Genomic DNA, 7964 nt, shown 5'->3' with positions numbered 1-7964 from the left:
CGGCCTCCCGAAGTGCTGGGATTACAGGCTTGAGCCACCACGCCCGGCCTGTTTGTTTTTTGAGACAAGTCTCACTCTGTTGCCTGGGCTGGAGTGCAGTGGTATGATCTCGACTCAGTGCAACCTCTGCTTCCTGGGTTCAAGTGAGTCTCCTGCCTCAGTTTCCCCAGTAGCTGGGATTACAGGCACCCACCACTACGCCCAGCTGATTTTTTGTAGTTTTAGTAGAGACGGGGTTTCACCATGTTGGCCAGGCTGGTCTTGAACTCCTGACCTCGTGATTCGCCCGCCTCAGCCTCCCAAAGTGCTGGGATTACAGGCATGAGCCACTGCACCTGGCCGAAACTTATATTATATAGTCATGGTACAAACTATACTTCTTTATTACACACAGTGGTCAAAAATTGTAGAAGTCACTCATCTAGGAGATACTTCCTAATACTTCACTAAATACTTCATTGACTCAATTAAAAAAAAAAAAACCTACTGACTTTATGGTATGACTTCCATTTATTGGAATGTGGGGATCCATTTGTCAGGAAATGTATATAGATTCTGTGCTGTTTTTGAGAGAGCTATATATTTTCTAATTACTTGAAATGATGATGATCTGATCTCATCTAATTTCAATTATGTTCTGTATCTTTCATAGAGATAAATAATTTAAGAAAATTTTCTTAAAATAGGGACCTTCTCTCTGTTTTGTCTTTTATGTTTTCCCATGTAAAGCCTGTCAATGCTGATAGTATAATACTAGCTCTCTCTCCCACCAAGGTGAAAAAGCCATTTTCTAAGAGTTAGTAGAAAAGAAACGATAAAAGCAAATTAAAAATCTTAAATTCCAATATCAAACTTTACAATAAATCTATCTAAATATCTCCATGGGAAATCACAGTGATAGGTGAGATACTAAAATTAAAATCACAAAGGAAGGCAAATATCAACTAGCTCTGTTAAGAACACGAATCCAAGCACATAGGACACAATTTCTTCTCTCCTGTGTTTTGTTCTCTTCCGATGAACAGACAGCCATGTGTTAGGCTTTCCCTGGTTTGGCCATAACACTGTCCCCAGTCTAGTCTGTTGACACCATATGGGATTGTCATGCTTCTTTGTTTATGAAGAGTCTCCTGGAATCTTAAAATTAAGTTTCAGTATCAGACCAACATCCAAAACCAATCCAGATACATACTTAGACTGGCTTGGTGTTTAAAAAGACTTCATGTTAACAGTTAAAAGTCAGAAAATTTCTTCTTAAAAATTAGGGTTCTTGACTTCTCTTGGAAAGGTCAAAATATTTAGAAGTGTAAGATCCATATTCCTGCACAGAGACTATTGCTCTTAACCTAGGTCCAGGGGACCCATGTGTTTTGATAGTTTCCTCTGTAATCCTATGTATTTTATTTTATTTAAAAGCATCATCTTCAGAAGGGATCCATGGGCTTCGCTAGACTGCCAGAGGGGTTCATGGCCCAATAAAGGCTGAGACCACCCTAGTGTAGAGCTAGGCAGCAGCTGTCCCCTTGATCCCTGTTCTCATCATTCTTTACTTTTTCTGAGGCCACGCATCTGTTTTCATTTTCCATTGCACTAACAATTTTCCTGGAGTCAAGAAATATTTTCCTGTAATTATGTCTCTATCAAAAATTAGAAAAAGAGAAATGAATTGACGATTTTGGAATTCTTACACTAAGCTGCTCCACTTATTTATGCCAGCTCACTGGCCTCTGGTCCACAGGGATTGCGTTGAACATCCTTGAACACCAGTGAAGCACAGCCACCAACCAGTCAGAATGGTTGCCATCTGTGCACAAACAATGCCGGTGCATGCCCTGTGAACCTCAGCCCTGTGCCTGGAGGATTTTCATCCCTGCTTCAGCAGGTTTCTCTAGCTCTCTGGGTGTCATTTCATGTTGCATCTGTCCTTCTTCCTGAAATATCAGGGAGTGTGAGCAGTGTGCTATTTGCAGTGTGCTTGGGAGCATCCTGGGGAACTAGGAGAAGATCAATTTCTCCTTTTTGGCAAAGGAGTGGAGATGCCAGCTCCACCCTGCTGTCCTTGAGGGGAAATGGAGCCGATCATCATGTCCACGCTTGTCCTGCATAGTGCAGCTGACAGAGCTGTCTCCCTGGGCCCTCAGCTGAGGGATCCTCATACCAAACCTTCTGAGGAAAGAGTGGGAACTAACCCCACTTTGCAAAGGAGGACCATGGACAGTCAAACAACAGGAGCAGCGAAGTCAGAAGGAGAACACAGACCCAGACCTGCATTTTAGTCCATTCGAACACTTCGAAAACACTCGCTCCTCAAGGGAAGTGACTTTTCGGGATTTCCACAGCAAGTGCTTAATAAGTGTTAAAAAGCAAACAAACAAACAAACAAAAAAAAGCGTTGTTGAATGCATTGATATTTTAACAGAGCAAGTCTGCGCCTTTCAAGCAAATCTAGTCACTACTCAACAGTCACCTTAGCTTTTATGCTAGGCACAAAGACAGAGATTTTGGATTTTATATGGAAGATGGGCTTTTTGTGGCAGTAAAATGTTTTATTTTTACAAATTATAATACAATAAAATCGACTTTTTCTTTTGGTGTATACAATTTTAACCCACATATACATTTATGTAACCACCTTCAGGATACAGATCTATTACGCTAAAAAACTCCTTCATGCTAGTTGTTTGTCTTAAAAAATATTATACTGATGTTCATGTAAAATGAAAGCTACAAGGATATTTGTAAAATAAAGTATACATTTTATCCATATGAAATCAAGATAGAATCTCTCTTTCTTTCTCTCCCTCTCTTACTCTCGTGTATGTGTGTGTGTGTTAAAGGATTATATTTCCTTCCACTTTGGAGGATATAAATTATTGAGAAATAACCTATACAGGCTATTATTAAAGAGAATTTTCAATAATTCTGTAAAGCAATATGATGGTTTGACCATTTTCAGATTGTGATGGAAGGCATAAGAGGAAGCAAGGTGAACCATTGGGGTGGTGCTTAAACATAGTAACCCTGGGAGTGAGGCTTCTGAACATTTTCCCCACCCCAACCCACAAGATCTTCTGCGCCTATACCACTCCCCGCTCCCTCCTTCAGCAGTGGATCTGGATATCTCTCCAGGTTTGTTCTCTCTTCTCTCTTCTGCCTCGTTTCATATCCCACCAACTTGCCTCTTTTTTACCTTCTGTGGAGACAAAAGTGACTCCATCTTGGATGCTAATCCACCATCTTGACTTTTTATCAGCCCCAGTTCTATGAAGACCTCCTGATTCCTCCTTTATTTACTGTCCCTAGTGTAAGAACATGTGCTCCTGATTTTAGATCAAAGCAATCTTGATGTTTTCACACAAATTATAGGCTATGACACATTTAGCATTCTTGCTTGTTCTGGATGGTTTAATTGTCTTTCTAGAGCACGTATACCCTTTCCTTATGGTGGATAAGCCTTGGGTTTGCGGAGTAACATGTGGAGATCTACCTATCTTGGGGCCACCCAAGACCATGCTTCTGTCTTTAAGTTCCCTCAATAAATTACCCAATACAAAGTGGATTTGTCTACCACCTCCTTAGTTTCTCCTTAGTTTCTTGGCTCCTTTGACATCTGGGGGCTGTTAAGCATATACAGCCATTTCACAGAACTCCTAGGAAAAGGAGATACAAAGATCCGAGAAGAGTGGGAAAGAGAAGGTGTTCTGAGAGACAGGAATGTAAGAGTGTATTGACAAAACGGAAAAGATATCCTTTTCCTGTCCCACCAAAATTTTACCTAGTTTGGACTCTTCCTGTTCACCTAACATGGCCTAAAGTAACAGGTAGCTGTCCTCTCTCCCCACCTGCTGTCCAACTAGAGAGATTACGCAGCCCCCTTCCCCCACCGACACATGGGAAATAGTCATGCACCTGCCTTCCAGCCTTGTAGCCTGCTCTTCTGCACCCACTTGGTCAACCCTGCCCTTGGGCCCCTCCCTTAGAAGAAGGCTGGGAGCTGAGAGAAAAGGGAGGAGCAGAGAGAGAAGAGAGGGGAGGAACAATGAGTACAGGTAAAAAGGAAGCTAATGCTCACTTGCATTCAGTGAATTCCTAATAAGAAAGAAAGACACACTGCTAGGTTCACTGCCCTCTATAAATATTGGAACAGAGAATATTAGCATAATCCAAACCATCTTAATAAGACTTCTGAATTCTGTAAACAAGTACACCCTTACTAGATATTTTTGGAAGTAGCTATTTCTTGGGATTTCACAGGAAGTGGAGCTTTTATTTAGTCACTAAAACTAGTGTCCTTTGGATAATGCTTACTATGACACCACTTACGAGAGGCTGTTTACTAAATGATTTTCATTGGTTATGATATCATCTAGTTATTCTATGTGACTTCAGTGGGAAAGAGAAGAAATACCTAAGTCAGTGGTTTTCTCATTTTTAAAACGTTAATTATCATTACATTCAAATGAGGCTCCACATACAGTGTTAAGGTAAAGACCAAACTGTGTATTCAGTGTGTATGCATTTATATATGACATATATATTTAATAGACTACAACTATACAACTATTTTCAAAGTATATAAGCTTAAAAAGAAGAAACAAAGAATGATAGAAAATGAATTGTTTGTACTTCATTGAAAAATGTACAAGAGTTTGATATAATCGAAGAATTGCAACCCAGTGAAATTTTGGCCATAATTAGAAAGCACTTGAGTATCTTAATTAGATTTGGAGTCAAATTTGGTTCCTCCTATATGGGAATGAACTCATCTCACAGGCCCACATCAGCTTACAGAGTTGTATGTCCAAAAACTAATAATTACATAAACCAGATATTAAGAGAATGAACTTCTCCCAGTTTCAACATTCAGCTGTGGAAAGATTTGACTTTATGTTTCTATAATAGCTAGCTTTAACTTTTGAATCCTTGTTTCAATTTGGTAGCAGACATGTTAAGTGTGCCCATTTGAAGTAAAACTTAGTTATTTCTAGAGTTAAAATTAGTAAGTTTTGGGTAAATAGTCATTTCAAGATGCATCCCTGCTCCTGCTTCCTTCCAGCAGAGATATAAGTACTAAGACGACTTCTGTATTGTCCAGAAAGGTGGATTTATGGCTTAAATATGTTGTTCTATTATTCACAAGGTACTTCTGGGTCACCTTTGCTATAAAAGTGGAGAATATTTTTTAAAAAAGTTAGGACACACTCCATAAAAGTTTTACAACTCACTTAAAATCATAGAAGAGCTGGACATTTCAAGATGAAGATTTAAGCTCTGGTTATTTAACGGGGTCTTAAGAAGCAGGAATTGCTGTGTCAACTAATGTTGTTCACTATATTTCATTACTGCCTTTATGTTTTTTTAAATACCTCAAGAATAAAGCTTATTTAAAATGTCACACTGTGCAAGCTGCATATTATATCCATAGAATATACTAGTACTACTGCCATTCCTTTTATTTATTACAGTAGATTAGTTATGGACCCTCTGCCATAATATCTTGGCTTATTAAGATACTGCATACTAAAAAGCCTAAGAGATGGCCCCGTAATGAGCAGTTACAAAATCTAGTCACCCATTCTTCATTGGCTCTCTTTTTTGTTCAGAGGGAAAAATTGAAGAGGATTGGACCTGTGCCTGAAACATTAACCACTTGATTCTGCTTGTGGGGTGGGTACAGAAAAGGGCCATCTCAACACTTAATTATTGAGAAATCCTCCATATCTCTCCAGGATTAGAGAAAAGGATTAACAATCATCAAAGTTGCTTGAACAAATCTCAAGTTCAAATTCCAGAGGAAGACGGGATGGTCTAGGGTGATCAAGACCTAGACCCAGGGCTGGGTGCAGTGGTTGACACCTGTAATACAGCACTTTAGAGGCCGAGGCAGATGGATCACTTGAGGTCAGGAGTTCAAGACCAGCCTGGTCAACATTGTGAAACCTCGTCTCTACTAAAAATACAAAAATTAGCTGGGTATGGTGGCGGGTGCCTGTAATCCCAGCCACTTGGGAGGCTGAGGCAGGAGAATTGCTTGAACCCAGGAAGCGGAGGTTGCAGTGAGCTGAGATCGCACCACTGCACTCCAGCCTGGGCAACAAGAGCAAAATCCATCTCAAAAAAAAAAAAAAAATCGTCTAATTCACAAGAATATTTTTTGCTAACATAAGTCATCCATAAACCTCTACGTAAGGTGAGCCCTTTATGAGACAACTTGATGCCTACAAAGTATTCAATAAATACAAAGGGCACTGAAAGAGAGTCTTAATGAAAAGAGACAATTTAAAAATATTTTCTTAATTGACATCAAGGAAAAAAGGTAATTTTTTTTTAAAAAATCTGTTAGTTAAAAAAAATAGTGTTAGTGAGGATGTGGAGAAATTGGAACCCTTGTGCACTGTTGGTGGCATTGCAAAATGGTGCTATTGCCATGGAAAATAGTATGGTGGTTCTCCAAAAAATTAAAAATAGAATTACCATATGACCCAGCAATTTCACTTCTGGGTATATGTATTAGTGCTTTTTCATGCCACTATAAAGAACTACCTGAGACTGGGTAATTTATGAACAAAAGAGGTTTAATGGACTCACAGTTCCACAGGCTGTACAGGGAGCATGGCTGGGAGGCCTCAAGAAACTTACAATCATGGTGGAACGTGAAGGGGAAGCAGGCACATTTTACCATGGTGAAGCCGGAGAGAGAGATGGAGAGCAAAGGGGTAAGTGCCACACATTTTCAAACAACCAAGTCTTGTGAGAGCTCACTGTCACAAGAACAGCAAGAGGGAAGTCTGCCCCATGATTCAATCACCTCCCACCAGGCCCCTCCCCTGACACGCGGAGATTACAATTCAAGATGAGATTTGGTGGGAACACAGAGCAAAACCACATCCATATATAACCAAAGTCTCAAAGAGATATTTGCACATCCATGTTCACAGCAGCACTATTCCCAATAGCTAGGAAATGGAAGCAATCTAGATATCCAACAACAGATGAATGGGTAAACAAAACGTGGTATATACATACCACAGGTATATTATTCAGCCTAAAAATAATAATACTCAGTGGAGTATTATTCAGCCTATAAAAGGAAGGAAATTATGTCACATGCGATAACATGGTTGAACCTTGAGGATATTATGTTAGGTGAAATAAACCAGTCACAGAAAAGATCAATACTATATGATTCCACTTATATGAGGTATCTAAAGTAGTTAAATTCATAGAAACAGAAACTCGAGTGGTGGCTGCCAAGAGCTGGGAAAGAGGGAGTGGGAAGTTGTTGTTTAATGGGTATAGAGTTTTAGTTGTGCAAGATAAAACGTTCTGGAGATCTGTTTAACAAGAATGTGAATATACTTAACACTACTAAACTGTATACTTTAAAATGGTTAAGAGGGTAAATTTTACGTTGTATGTTTTTGTTTAATTATAATTTTAAAAAATCTGTCTAATGATCATAATGAAGATTAATTAAATTGTGCTCAAAAAATGTCTTATGGGATAGGAATACAGGTAATTTTATTCTCTTTACTGTTGCTGGACCAAGTTTTCTGCTTCCTACAAACCAGCATGGCTAGGCATTCCAAGATAATCTATCACCATACAATCTAAGGATTCTTTTGGAATGTAAGCATCATTTTCAAAAGTAATTTGTTATTGAAGAGTTGCTTAGAACCAGATTTCCCTAGGAAACATAATGGTTGGGTGTTTTGCTGTGGGGTGGAGGGGAAAGAAGATGTGGTGGAAGTTGGCATGATCTCTATTTGGGTGGGGCTCTTTTTGTGTTTTTGATAGAGAATAGCTGTATTAATCAGCAGTGTATTATAGAAGGCATATGTCTTATGTTTCATTGCTTAGTTTTATGTTGTGCAGCAGCAATTTGCTAACCACAGTCCTAATGAAATATAGCCGTGCAGCAAAAGGAGCATTTATTACCAGAAACACCTTTCTTTTCTGACATT

Source organism: Rhinopithecus bieti, unplaced genomic scaffold (assembly GCF_001698545.2).
Source record: "Rhinopithecus bieti isolate Rb0 unplaced genomic scaffold, ASM169854v2 scaffold_25748, whole genome shotgun sequence".
NCBI lineage: Eukaryota > Metazoa > Chordata > Mammalia > Primates > Cercopithecidae > Rhinopithecus > Rhinopithecus bieti.
The sequence above is the reverse complement of the archived record's forward strand: the minus strand, read 5'-3'. Positions refer to the sequence as shown.